The sequence below is a fragment of the Buteo buteo genome, chromosome 16, assembly GCF_964188355.1.
Source record: "Buteo buteo chromosome 16, bButBut1.hap1.1, whole genome shotgun sequence".
Taxonomy (NCBI): Eukaryota; Metazoa; Chordata; class Aves; order Accipitriformes; family Accipitridae; genus Buteo; species Buteo buteo.
In genome coordinates, this window is record NC_134186.1 from 625,220 (window position 1) to 640,374 (window position 15,155).

Sequence of the window (15,155 nt, forward strand, 5' to 3'; positions counted from 1 at the left end):
CGCACCCTGCTCACTCTCGGATGCTCTGCCCCTGTATCAGCATTTCAGCGTCTAGGAGGACTCTGAGGATGTCCTGTGATGCTCAAACCCAGGCCAGGCCTAACGTGCAGGTGCCCGAATTTAACCAGCTTGCTTTGTGTCTGTGGGAATAATGTGAGCTTGGCTGGAGTGAGTGTTATTTCCCCCCAAAAAGTCACAGGGAGAGAAAAGACTATATAAAAGCAAAAACTTCCCCTGATACTTAAATAGTGAGGCAAAATTTACATTTGGATTTTGGAAATCAATAGCAATTCACAAATAATTCTCCTGTGCTGCTACAGGTCATCCATCAGCTTTGCATCTCTGCTCAATAGAAGCCATTATTGGTTTTTGTTTGTTTGTTTGTTCAATATTAGTGGTTTGTTCAGCTGTTCTCCAGGTCTGTATTATAATGACAAATTACAGACTCGTGGGCTTTTTTTCCAAATAGTCTTAGAAAATGCGGATGGATGACATCATTACAGTGCCACTGAGCCAGAACACACCAGCAGCAGCAGCAGCTGTGAACATCTGGGATGAAATGGTGCCGAGGAGGGCATGTCCCCATGCAGGTGAGCACCAGGCGAGCCTGGCTTTGGGTGAGCAGGCTGCACCTCCAGAAGAATCGGCTCGGGCATGCCCCTGCCTCCATGCCCATTCATTTTCCCCCACGCCGTTTATCCTTGTGCCCGACGACAGGCTGGAGGGAACAGGGCTCTTCGGGTATTGCTTCTGCTTCTCTGGTCTGCCCCGTCCCTCGCCCACGTTCACATCCTGGCCGTGTTGGGGAGCTCCCGATGGCGGTGGGCTGCACCATGCTGAGTGCCCTTGCGTGGCAATTTCGGGGGACAGAGCGGCCATGCAGGCCCGGAGCCCGTGGGGGCGCAGGAGGGTCCCGAGCTGGGGGGGGGGGGTCACCTCAGGGAGCGTCCGTGAGCCCAGAGCTGAAGCCGTCCCAGACCTGCTGGGCTCTGCAGGTATGGGGCTGTTTGCCAGTGCCGGGCCCACGCTTTTATGGGCAAATTACCTGTGGAACGCCTTTTTAATACTGAAGGAAATAACTTGATTAGTAATTATTGGTGCAGAACACTTGGGGAGTCTCTGCAAAAGGCAAGGACGGGTGGTTTCAGTGGAGCCGCCTGTCAGTTTTGTCATCTAATTATAAGACTGTTCAGTGCCAAGACTCTGGACAGATAGAGGAAAAAAACCCTCAGTGTAATTGTATTGGTCATATTTTGTAGCCACTAATTACCTGCTTCGCAATTAATGTTTCTCTGGCTGGCTGGGGAGCTGTCATGGCCTTGGCTTGGGACAAATAGCTCGATGCTTCTCATTGTACAGCTTCCAGACCTTGTTAAATGTGGGGCTGGGTGGTGAAGGGGATCAGTCCCCTGCTTTGAGCCCAAGCAGCCCCAGCCCCGGCCCTGGCAGCCCCGCTGCAGCCGAGCAGGATGGTGCCCTCGGTGTCACCCGTCCGCTGCTGCAGAGCCGGTGGGTGCTGCCCCGGGGGAGCTGCCGCCGTCCCGGGGCTCCCGGGCGCGCCGACGTGCACCCCGACTGCCGGAGCGGGGATGCCAGTAACGACCATCGCGCGCTCACCCTCGTTACTGGGAACAAGCTAGTTCCATGTCTGTGCGCCTGGCCTTGCCTTTTCGCGGCACGTGTGTGTAGTATTCACTCGAGAAACGCGGAGCAGGGTCGGCTCTTCCAGCCGGGGAAGGAGAGGCCGGTGCTGAGAGGGGACGCTGCCGTGGCCGGGGGGGCTGGCTGGATCCCCGGCGGAGCAGCGAGGGTGCTGACAGGCAGAGCGCGGGCAGGGTCTGGTGGTGGCGGGTCCCACAGTGTCTAGTGGAGGGACGTCGCTTTGAAATTTTGCTTTTAAGTGAAACGTGTCTAGCACCTCTGCCAAGCACAGCCCCCTTCTGCTCCGTCCCCGGCGCCGGGGGCTCCCTCCATCGGCCTCGGCAAAGAGGGACGGGGCTGGGGTCTGTCCTGCACCGGCACAGCAGGGCTGAGTGCTGCAGGTGCCTTTGGTTCATGGCGGGCTGCCACCTTCAAAGGGAGCCCCCCGAAATCCGCCACGCAGTCCGAAGCCCCGCACCCAAGTGCTGCGGCTCCCGCTAACGCTGCTCGTGGCTGCTTTGCCAGGGTGCAGGTGAGACAGGAGAAGGGCAGAGATTGAGCCTGAAGGAGAGGACTGACAAGCACTGAGGTTATTTATTGTTTACTGTTTGCTTCTAAGAAGCATCATTTTCAGCTTATTAATTATGGCAGGACTTGAGCTGAGTGAAAATTGATTTGGAACCCACCATCTAAGTGGTCAAACAGTTAAGTACCTATTTTACGCTTTCTAAACAGACATGGTAATTTTTCTCTTCGCACACTGTTTTACACCACCTTAATTCCAACAGTAAATTGAAATCAAATGAAAAGCAGCTTTCCAGCCCAGAAGGCCTTCCTGGCACGTGCATGAGAACAACAGCCCCTATCAGAGAGATGCATCCTGGAGCACCAGGTAGCATAAACGGACAAGCAGAGCCAGCAGACAGATGGACAGAAGAGGGCTGCGCCTGTGTCTGTAGTTGTTCACCTGTCTTGTTTGTGTGAAGTACCTGGTGGAGCTCCTACCATTACCGTGATGCTATTACAAAATGAGACTGTCTTCAGCCTTGCAGGTGGTCACAGCTCACCCCATGCTAGTGCCTGTCCCCCCACAAACCCTCATGGGCGGTGAGAATGGGTGTCTGCAGGTGACGTGAAGTAGAGGGGCAGGGAGAAGCACCGCCTGAGAATGACACATTCTGGGCAAGGGGCAGCATCCTTCACTGAACAGAAAGAAAACCTCTCGCTGTCCTGGTTGTCTGCAGCGTGGAGGTGAGGATGGCAGGAGCTGGCAAAAGAGGCAGAAGCTGCTGGAGCTCAGACCCACCTGCAGTTGCCTGGCCATGGTCCATGGGGACCTCCAGCCCCACAGCGCAGGAGGGTGATGGGGGGCTGGCAGTCACCGGAGTGCAGGTGAGAGATGCGCTGGTGTCCAAATCTGGGACAAGGTGCTGGACCTGGGGTTGATGGCTCCACCTGAGCTAGTGTGCTCGTAAATCAAAATCTTGATGTGAACTTTAGCAGCATCCATAAATTCTTCATTTATCATTATTAAAGATATGTCAACATTCAAAAATTGATTTATAGCTGGTAATTTAGATCATGGATTGTCTCTGATACAGTAAACTATTCATATCCAAAGCCCATCATGCAGTTTTCTACTTATTAGGGATTAATGACTCATAAAACAGGGCCAGAACAGGTTGTTAGTGTGAATGAAGGGAAGGCTGTGACTGTTGGGGTTTCCCTCCTGAACAGGTACGAAGGTACCCCTGACAAACAGCTAATTGGGTCTATACAGCCCTTTGAAAGCACCCTGGGCTGGGCTGTGCGTTGCGGTGGGTCCTGGCCCTGCTCGGGACGGCTGGGGCTCGGCAGGCTGCCACCTGCGAGGCAGAGCTGTGCCAGCCACTGTCAGGCTACACCACCAGGTGCTCTCCTCTTGAATTTTACAATACATATGTTAAATCTCCAGTTCTCCTTTCCACTGGCAAAGCTTTGAAGTCCTTTATCTCCAGGAAAGACCATCTGCTGCTTCAACACCATGGAAACAGCTTTCAGCAGATAAAAACTTTAGTTTATCATTTTAATTCAGCACCAAATGCCATAAAGTCAATAATTTATTGTGCAGTTTACAAGGTATTTCTCTAAGTCTCTAGTATGGCTGTTGCTTGTTTCTAATGTTGTAGTGATTTTGCATTTGTGTTAGTGCCACAGAATTGACATTATATAGCGAGACAGATTGTCCTGTCTTAAACAGCGTCTCATAGTAAACTAGCAACAGCTGCTAAATTGATATGCTGTGTTGACATACCTTCATAAATAACATATTAAGTCCTAAAATAAAACTCTTCTAACATCTAAATTAAATGGAATCAAAGCTTAAATCATCAGCTAAATACATTTGCAGATGCCAGGCCATCGTGCTGTCGGTGGGGCTGGGTTCGGCAGTGGGAGCTGCAGCCTCTTCCCTGAACCAGGGTCCCTCTGCGGCCGCCAGCCGTGTGAAGGGGATACGAGGTTTTGGATACGAGTTTGGGGGAGGTTTACTGACAAGGCTCGTTAAGTGAAGAACATGGTTCCCTGCTAATTGCATTCCTTGGATGCCAGGAGGGGTGACAAAACCCACAGACCCTGACTGCCCCCCCTCCTGCTGACTGCTCTCTAGCCCACCCGGTCTGCCTTGGCCACTGCTGGGACGGGGCTCCCGCGGAGGTGATGCCACGAGACCGTCCCCTCTTTTCTGGGACCACAGTGTTGCCAGCCCTGCCTGTTTCTGAAAGTGCCACTGGGCAAATGTCTCGACTGCTTGTGGAGGTGGTGTCTGTTGCTCCCGTTTCTGTGGGGTCCGCGTCGGTGACGGCAGCTCTCGGCAGGAGCGTCGCCCCGCCGTGCGGGTGTCCGTGTGCGCTTGGTGCGCGGTCGCGTGGACGGGGCTGTTGCAGACCTTGGTCCGATGGGGATGAAGCCTCCCCCCGGGCGGAGGGGACACCGCTGTGCGGCTGCAGTGGCTTCACATGTCCTGCTCAGTTTTGGAAGGCGGAATGGTTCTGAGGGTGGGTTTGTACCAAATCGTTTACTGATTTGTTGGATTCTTTTGGCTTTGTAGAGGATGTTTTGCATCCCAGTGCCTGATTAATAAAACCTCTGCTTACCCACTGTGACAAACTATTGTATTTTGGTTGAAATATTACAGAGAGATACTGGTGTGATAGAACGTGCAACGTTATCTCTAATAAGCAATTATATTTCATAATATGAATTAATTAAAATCTTACACTTAAACCAAGTAGCTAATTACAGACCTTTTAGCTTAATAAAGATAGAGTGCAGAAAGGGATAATATATATGGTAATTATTGAGTTAAGCAGAATGTAATGTGCATCCAGGGCTCGCCTAGGACATTCTCAGTCAATACTTAATTACTTTACTGCTCTCTGAAGTCTACGTGGCATCTGGCTGCTCTGCTCGTGCTCCCCCTCCCGAGACATCGTCACTGCTGTGATTTACCTGTGGCTGCTCTTCTGCAGTGGCCAGTGGGTGAGCGGGACGCCAGCGCAGGAGAGCTGATGTGCCGCGGTGGGTCGCAGCCAGCTCTGGGTCTGTGCCTGCGGCGCGGGGGACCTGCTCCGCACTTGGCCCAGCCTGTCCGTCCCACAGCACGCACCAGTGGCCCAGCTCTGCCCGGCTCTGGGCTCTGGCCGTGGACCCCGCTTGGTGCTGCTTCCCAACCCTGCAAAACTGCTTGGGGTTTCTGCTATTGCTCTGTTCTGCAGGGAGGCAATTGTGTTACGAGGCGCAGGTCTGCGCTGGCAGCTGGCAAAGCTTCCCAGCCTTGTGCAGCCTCGTGGCGTGCGTGCCTGGTGTGCCCCGCGGAGACCCTTTGCTTCTCTGGCTTGCCTTGATTGAGCATCGTTCCTGGCATCGCACAGCCCTTACGGTAACGCAGAGGAAAAATTTATTTAGCAAGGCGTAAGGTCAGGTTTTGAGAGTTAACAGTTACAGGGTTGGGAACAGAGAGTTACAAGAGAAAACAAAACGTAAACCGCAGTCCTACGCCGAGTGCAAGGGCCAGGCTGCTCGCTTGGCGCTGGTCCTGGTGCCGCAGGGCTCCCACGGTGTGCGCAGAGAGGACGCACGGAGCCCCGCTCCCTGCCTGGGGCTGTCTGTGGCCCTGTGTTAATTACGCTCGCTGCCGGTGAAAGCAAAGGCAGCGCTCCTTGTGCCTTCCTACGGGACGGGGATGGATGGGAAGTCATCTCAGACCCAACTGCCACATTCCCTTATGGGGATATTCGGTGAGGCTAAACCTTTCCACAGGTGTGTAAACAACCCCGCAGAGCTGTCAGCACTGAGCGCAGCCGTCCTGGCACTGTAACAACGGGACAACAGCTGATGTGAGCTTAATGACTGGATGTGAACTTAGTGACTGGCAGGCAATGGGACTTGCTGGCTGGGTAACTGGAACCTGACGCAAAGCCAGAGGTGTCCGGCTGGAAAATTCTGGCTTGTTTGGGAAAGGCCACTGTGATGCCGCAACACTTGAGCTAGCTAGATTACGAACAGCTCCAAAAAAACAGCAGTAGAGGGAAAGTGGGATGAGATGTACCATGGGTTCCTCAGCAAGCGATCCGGGCAGGCTGTCCCCTGCGCACCGCGGCGAGGCAGGCGTCCGAGCAGTTACTTGCCAGAGAAGGGGAGCGCAGGAGAGCTAAACTGCACACATTGCAGTCAAGTGTGAGACAAACCGTTGGCTGTAACACAGCAAACTGAGATTAGAGCAAGAACGGCAAGGCGAGTAAGAACTGGGTAAAGACGGCAGCCGCAGGGCAGTGGGATGGGGCGATGGGGATCCAGCACCCCTTGGGGCTGGGAAATGCACTGCAGGCACAGGGCACTGATGGCTCGGGGCACTGGAATTTTTCAGAGAAAAATGCAGGAGTAAGGTAACTGGGATGGAATTCGTTTGTACAAAGTGCGCTGCTGTGCTTCTGGCCTGGCAACTCTTTCTGCTATAAGCAGAGTTCATCTGCTAGACACGGCTGCACTGGAGAAAGACTTGAGTTTATTAGTGCGTCATAAGATGATCCCCTCTGGCCTTCAACATCACCATCCTCTGGGCTGCGGAAAATGGCCTGAGCTGTTTCACAAGGAGGTTTTTCCAGCAGACGCACAGTGGTCTCGTAGGGCTGCGCAGAGGGGCTCGAGCATCGCGCTTTGTGTCGCAGGTGCCTGTTCGCCCTCTGACGCCTTTGGGCTTGCTGCCGGTGGAGGGCTTGGTCCCATCCCCGGGCACATCCGCAGCCAGGAAAGCGCATCGGAGGGACGGTGGCAGGAAAGACCCACCGGCTGCTGATGGCGGTGCGGGCCCTGGCAGCACCGGGCCAGGGTCCTGCTGGCATCTACTCCCACCTCTGCAGCAGGAGGTGGCACTGCCTCCACCCCTTTAAAGGCAAAATGCTAATTTCTGTCTGAGCAAGAAGAGCCACTAATTGTATGGAAGCCCCTTCCGTGATATTTGATTTGTGCTTCACACAGCACCCCTGCAAAGGGTTTGAACAAGGATGAAAGCCCCCTTTTAGGAGGAGAGGCTGTATGACTAAGCAGCTCTCTTCCTTTTCACTCAAGTACTGTGCTGGTTGGCAGCTGCTCTGTGCCGGCGATAATTATGTCAAAGCCTGGGGTGCCATCAAGGGTCTCCAACCATCTGCAGGTGAAGAGCTTCTTTCCAATTACTGGCACTGGCATCCCATGTCCTCTTTGGTCCGAGCTGATGTTTGCTGAAGGATATTGGAAGAATTAGTAGATGTATTTCTCTCTAATCCTGTCCCAGGCGACAGCAAAATCAAACTAAAAAGCACCAGATTGCATGCTGTTGTTTTAGGCAGTAGCCCAGTGGTATTAATGAAGGTTTTTATCATTCTGGGGGCTGCATTGATTTAGAGAACAAAATATCCAAGGTAACAAAACTGGATGAATTAAAAGCTTAACAGGATGAAGAGGTGTTATAGCATCACAAATTCTTCGGGAACTTGTCTGGGCTATCCCACTCCTTTTTGAGGCTGGTGTCCCTGCCAGACAGCATTATCCTTCCCTCAGGGGTTGTTCACATGCTGGATTGCTGCAGTTCCTCTTTCTAGGAAGAAGGCTTTAGAGGAAGGCAGGCTGTGGCGGTGCTGCTTCTGCCCTGTCCCTTGCAGGCGACAGCTGCCTGCCCCAGCTCCCCGGTGGGTCCCCACGGCCAGAGAAGGGGTGCCTCGCTCACGGGCACGCTGCAGTCAGGAAAGGGGCAGAAAGGCGGAGGGGTTGCACTTTGTATTTGGCATATTTGGTAGGGATGCAGCGTGGCAGGGCTGTTGGGGGGGTGTTTCAAAAAGCCAGGAGACCATTTGTCACTGTCTGTGTTTTGGCTTGTATTTGATGAGCCAAATAATATAAATAAATGGACTGTATTTGCAAAGGTGGTGCTTCTGCATTTCTAACTGGCATGAACAAGCAGCTTTGGGGAAGAATAGCAGGGTGTGGATGTTTCTGAGAATCTTCTTCAGTCTTTGCTCTTCTTTCCTGGCAATATCAGCAAGCTCTTAAGCACCTCTGCTCTCTAATCTAATCAGTCCTAGGGAAACAGGATTTGCCGCAGTGTCTGACCACTTAGGTACCCACCAGCAGAATAAATACCAGATATATTTTGTAAGAATGGCCAAAAGCTATCCCAGCAACTTTTAATGCAGAGACAGGGTCTCTGGAGCCTGGAACTCTCCCTGCTTTGTGCTGCTGCTCCAAATTCCACGACTGCCAGCTTTGAGCAAGACTCTGGCAGGCAGGTTCATTGATACAGAGGAGGATATGTACACGAGGAACTCCAGTATGGAGAAGTAATTACTGTCCTCTCTAAAGCCCTGTGATGAGGACTGATACAGCAGTTCACCATCAGCTCTGTACTGGTGCTTGTGTGTGTTTGTAAGTGTAAAGAGAAAAAGCTTTTCAAAGAATGTAAACAACTGCTTGTGACCATAGTCCAATGACAAGACATGCTTGCAACCACCGCGGTTAAAAATGTCAGTTTTGAAAACGTGGCTTTGCTCCTCTGTGGGTCTGAGCTCTGCATCGGCTCTGGCTGTTCCCCCAGGATGCAGCCCATCCCCATCCCGACCCTCGGAGCCCACAAGTGAAGTGCTGTGGTCCAGACGCCCGCCTGCTCCAGCCGTGTTTCCCATTTCTATGGTCAGAGCTCACGAGGGGGTGACACGCATCTCTCATCCTCTGCCTGCGCTGTGGGTGCCGCGTCTGAGCCAGCTGCACGGATGCCGCTTCTGGGGGCAGTGGGGAAAGGGGCTCTCCTGAGCACGTGGACCGGTCAGATGAATTGGGGTGGGGGGGTGCAGCCCCTTCCTCCTCACGAGCCGTGTGGCCGAGCCTGGCAGAGCCACTGGGTGTGGGGCAGAGGGGCGGCTGTGCCAAATGATGGGGATGAGAGACAGGGGCTGCTCGGCCAGGACTCGCTAGTCCCACTCTGGCTTCCAGGTGGCAGGGAAAGTCCTAAATTACTACTCATTTCTTATGGACCTGGTCCAAATGCCACTTTCCTGACTACATCACACATGTTTTCCAAGCAGCAATCAGACTGGGTGGTAAGGCTGGGGAGATCTGATTAGTCCTGTTAATGCTCCATTATTAAATCTCAAGTAATGGGAGGTAATGGTCCCTTGGGGCCCATCTGCCTGGGCAGAGTGAACCTGGCAAAGCTCTGGCTCTGGGTCCAGCTCCTCGTCCTGGAGGCAGGAGAGGGGCTTCTGCCAGATGCTCGGCTCCACCGGGTTGGGTGGGCTGGTCCAGGCAGGGCAACGCTGCAGTGCCACGGGGCACAGGGATGCAGTGCCACGGGGCACAGGGATGCACTGCCAGCATCCATCCCAGCACCCATGCGGCCCAGGAGCCCTGCTCTCCGGTGAGGGACTGCTCGGCAGGGACAGGAGACCCTTAGGGATGGCTCGGACACCCGGTGAGATGCTGCTGCCTCCAATATGGATGGATGGCTGCAGCTCTGTCGTGCTAAATTGTTTGGCAGATGCCTTGGTCTCGCAGACGTGTCGGTGGGGTTGGCTGGCTGGGATAGCGCAGGAGCTGCGTTGCCAGAGTCGCCGTCGCTGTGCCGTGCTGCGGGTTTCCCTGGGGATGTGTTAGGGGATTTATGGGTGTCTTCCAAGGTTTTCTCCTTTATGATTCTTGATGAGTAGATAAAAGGCCCATTTCTTCTTTTAATGGAGTCTCTGATGTTACTGGACTCCCTCCAGTCAGATTAAGGTGCTTTGGCCTGTTTTACTCTAATCAAGGATGATTGAGAAGCGTCTGGCTGCTTCACAGTTGGTTTTCTCACACGTCTTGCCATGCTGCTGCCATCCCTGCCAACGAGAAGCTTCCTGCAAATTATAAAAACAAAGGCTGGAGGAGCTCATCCCCTCCCTTTGCAGGGGCTCCAGCACTCCCTCCTCCCCGCCTCTTCCTTGCTGCGGACACATCTCGGGACCATCCCAAGGACCGTGTGGCCGTGGGATGGGAGCGGGAAGAAGGCTGTGCTGGGGCTGTGCCCACCCTGCTGCTCTCCTGGGGCAGCTGGTGCTGCAGCGACTGCCTTCCCCGGCATGCCACGGGAGCAGCGCTGCCTGCCCTGCCAGCCTCTGCCACGTGCCGCCGTCCAAGGGCAAAGCAAAGCGCTGGAGTCTGCAGGATAATCAGAGCTATTAGAGGCACTCGCGTGCGCAAGAGGGTGTGAAATGCAGATGGATGGAGGACCCTGGGGAGTGGGACGGAACAAGAGGGGACGTGCCCGTGTCCCTGCTGAGGCTGGGGCAGAGGGGAGCGCAGGCTGTGGGAGCCGGCACGGGGGTCCCAGCGTCCCTGTGCCCTGCTCAGCCGTGGGCATCTCTGAGTCAGCACGGAGCAACTCCCCAAGCTGCAGTCTTATTGTATTAACAAGGCACCATTTCTGCATTTTAAGTGCATGCTCCTTGATGTTGCCCTGCCTCTAAATGATCCTGGAAATGTATCGTCTACTTAACTACCTTTTAATTAAAAGTCAGGGATATTAGAAGAGAGAAATCAATTCCTGTCACAATTAAGACTTGGTTTGAACAATTGCAGCGTGTTTCAGCGAAGGATCCTCTCTGGACTTATTGATCTGTATTGTCATAATGTCTGCTTTATTACCATGGCTTAGATGGTCTTAAATGAATATTTTGCCTGAATTATGCATGTCATCTGGCAGGCAGAGGAAGCTGCCTGCTGCCAGAGTCTGCAGGGCTTCCAGGCCCCCGTGCCTGCCAACCAGGGCCAGGGCTGGGGCTGGGGCGAGCAGCCTCCTCCCCCGTGGTGTTGGGCTCGTCTGTGAGCGTGATGCTTGCACTGAGAGTCCGACGCCTGCTGGAGCAAGCCGGGGAGTCTCAGGGTGTGCAGCCCCAGGAACTGTCTCAAAGCCTGGAGGCGGCCATGGTGAGCGGTACTGGAGGAGCAGAAATCAGCAACCGGCAGCAACCACCGGAGCATCCCGTGCCCAGCACGATGCCGTGTCTCCCTGCTCATGGGAGCAGGAGCAGGAGCAGGAGTGCTGGCTGGTACTGAAGCTGGAGCCTTCCCCGCAGGCGGCTGTGGCTCCCCAGCTGCTGAAGCCTTCCTCTCCCTCTCCCGAGAGGGGCTGCAGGGAGGTCTCCAATGCTCTCCACTGTGGAAGTGACAGGAGAGTAGGAGGCTGATTAATCAAAATCTAACATGATGAAGGACCTTTTTAAAGGTAGAAGATGTCCCAGTTATGGTTTCTCTGCCCTTTAAAAGTTCTTGAAAACTAGGGGGTCTTGGAGGAAAGAAAATTGATTTCTTATGGTTTCTTTTGTACCTCTGGGCAGAAAGTAAATTCAAAGGGGCCCTGACATGAAAGGTCAGAGTCTCTGTTGCTGCAGCTGATAATGAGGTCTCTCACAGATAAATCAAAACACCTGGTTTCACCACAGAGGAGCTACTGGTTTAACCCAAGATATTGGGATTAGGAAGAAGAGAGGGCATGTGCTAAAATCTTGTCTACTGTGGAAGCAGACTTGGCAGTGGGAATGCCACAGCCCCAGTTACCCTGGGGTCGGGGCCATATCCTGCTGCCTCGTGGTGCCTGGCACATCCCGTGCTTCCCTGCGGTTTGGGCAGAGTCTGCCAGCCTCCACCAACTTGCCTTTGTGCCATCACTGCTCGCTCTCTTGCTGCGGTCCACCGGCAGGGACTCCTGTAGCTGCTTTCTCTTCTCCCCCGCGCTCCCCCCAGTCCTGCAGCCGCGCCACCCAGACTTAGGGGCTGGGGAAAGAGAAACCCCGCAGCCTTGACAGCATTTCTTGTAAACCAATGGCCGTGGCTCCTAAGGCTGCAGCCTGCTAGACACCATTTGCTTTGTGATAAATAGGATTCACATAATCATTTCTGGCTCTTATTAATGCTTTTAATCTGCAGACCTCAGGAGCACTGAGGCAGGGAGAGGTGAGCCAGAGAAAACCAGGAGAGAGAGATGCTCAGAAAAAAAGGAAAGAAGCAGAGAAAAGGAAGTAGGATGAACTCTTTACCTCTCTATCCCATTAGCACATCCACCGCAGATTGCAAAATCCTGTTAGGAGCGGGCCGCTGGCAGAGCTGGAAGGCAGCACAGGGCACTCGGTGCCAGGCTGTGGCTTCGGCTCTGCCTGGCTCCGCGGCGGTGCCCGGGCTCTCCCCGCTGCGCAAGCCGGGGTGTCGGGAATGGCTCCAGCCCTGCGGACCCTCAGCCTCGAGTGCCTCCCCCTTGCCGGGACAGCCTCCGGCTTTGATCTTTGCTCCTCTAGTTTGTGGGTTAAGTGACGCTCAGGCTCCACGTTCGTGCCTTTGGTGTGTGACTAATTGGAGAAGTGTCTAATCTTGTCCTCCACTGATGTTACCATTATGCAGCCTGTGATTAAAAATGCTGTCAGCCGCCACTGTTTACAGATAATAATGCTGCTTTCTCTCCATTCCTACACTATCAGCCTCATTAGGAAGGTTTATGGATAAATTAGTCAGTCTGGGACTGAATAATGTGTCCAAATGCATCCACTGAGCGCTGCACCCTCCGACTCTGGGTGGCCAGGTGTGAGTCTGGTGACCCCGCACCGCTGCGCAGGGCAGAGACCTGGCCCCGCACCAGGGTGACCCCCAGCTCCGGAGCCTAACTGCTGTCCCTGTGTTGGCTCTTTTTGTGGAGACCCTTTCAGGGCTGCAGCCCCCCACTTTTGCTACCAGACTGGAGACAGCAGTAAGTGTCTGGGTTGGTAACATTCTCTCTGATGCTTCATTACAGCAGAATCAGCAATACACGCAAAAAGATGCTCTTTTTCCACTCTTGCTGAATGAAACATTCATACATTTCCAGAGAAAGCTCCTGCTACGGATGGTGCATGGCCTTTCAGATACAGTAGGAACAAACTGCAGCTGCAGATGGGAACAGGTTGTTTCTGCCATTTGTTATTCTTTTCCCTAATTATAGTGCAGATTGGACACTCTCTCCAGCATTTCCTCCCTTTCTGTTTATTTAAGCAGTATTTTTGCAAACCTACATGGCGATCTCACCCTGGGATGTGAGTGCACTGTTATAATGAAACCAAATTTATTGCTTCCCTGAGCTGCAGGCCTTTTCCCCCAGCGCCCCGTCTGCCGGCGGCCAGCGCTGAGCCAGGGGCCGGGAGCGGGACCGAGCGTGGGGCTGGGGAGCGTCCCTCTGTCCATCAGCAGGACGGAGCTGGCAGGACCCCCGTAGTGGGCATCCTGGAGGACAGCGTGGCCAGCGCCTGGTGGTCCCTCTCCGGGGGCCGCATCCACCCCAGCACGGTGGCAGGCAGAGCGGTGTCACCCACAGGCATGGGAAGGCGTCCAGCTCTCCGCTGCACAGTGAGCGCTCTGTAATTACCAGAGAGCTTTAATGGAGCTGGACACACTGTGCTGGTGCCTTATTTAGAGTCTGCCCAAGTGCCGAGTCCTGGAGTGCAAAATGCATCTAGGAATTAGCCCCAGCTGGAGTAAATTGCTAATTATCATTTGCAAAGTATATTACCCTCTTTTATCATGGACAAATGAAAAAGACTCACTCTGCATGACCTCCCTGTCACCCTCACACCATGACTAAGGGATAATTGGCGAGTGTCTTGTGGTGATTGAGTTACAGAGGAGTCCCGAGGTGTCTTTCTTCATCAGTGTGTCATGCAACTTGCATCTTTGATTGCCTAATGAATAGGAGCCAGAGCAGCATTCACCCCAAGGAAATCCACTGTAGCTCAGAGCCGTAACTTCAGTGCCCTTGGTGTTAAGGGCCGTTTACTGCCACTTTATTGAGGGGCCAGTAAAGTTAGAAGTCTTGGTAAATGATTTTAAATGGTGACCAGTGCAAAGACTTAAACTTAAAAAGCTATTAACAAATAGGGGAAACAGCGTGAAACAGGGAAATCCACACCCGAGGCGTGCTGGCACTTTGGGGTCCCCCCTCAGGGGTGCGTGGGGATGCACACGCAGAGCTGTGGGTGCTCTCGGGATCAGCACGAACCAGCCTGGCACTTACTCAGTCTTCAAATTCACAAAGGTTTGGGTTGCAGATTCAGCACAGCGCTGCTCAGAGCAGTCGAGGGAGGTCTGGGAAGAGCGTGGGCTGTGGTGAAAGTTTGGCAGTGGGGCAGGCGCCGGCCTCTCTGCCGTAGCTGCTCTGGAGCATCCTTCCCTGGTTCTCGAGGCCGGACACTCGCCTCGTGTGGCCGTACAACCAGCAGGACCAGTCTATCTGAAACGCGTCTGACCATGAGTGATGGCTACATGCTGCAGGTCCCTTTGTAAAACATAAACAGCCTGCTGTGAAATTATTTCTGACGCCGGTGAAAATGAAAATCCTAATGACAGCACTTCAAACAGAACTGCTGCAAATTTCTGTAAGTGATTTTAATGAAACCAGCCAGGAATACAAGGAGAGCAAATCAAAGCTAGGACAACTCCTTTGTTCAAATTACACGTAATTGGTATCAAAATTATGATAATGGTTGTTTGCACCATTATACTTGAGGTATATAATCATTTCTATCACAGACCTTGGCTCTCAGAGGCTCAGACACCTGAGCTCTCAGTCGGCAATTCTGTCTTTCAACCAGAGGAAGAGAAGAAGAAACAGGGGCTGCCTGAGCGTGAAGAAGTCCGGCTGTGCAAAGACCAGGGTGCTGGCATCCTGCCCTGTATTCAGCACTCCCGGCAAAGCGTCTCTGCAGGGCAGGACTGTCCTCCCCGGGGGAGCTGGGGCGTCTCTCTGGTTGGGACCCCCCCCAGCCCGGTTATAACTGTGCTGTGCGTGACCCCATCGCAAAGGTCTGCGCTTGCTGCCAGCAGTAAAGGGGCCGGCATGGAGACCCGCGGGCAGAGCGGCGCTGGGAGGCTCCGGGGTCTGGCTGGGATGGCATCGGTCGGTATTTCTGATCCTGCTGCTCAGAAGTGACTGAACAGGTGGGGCAGGACACAGT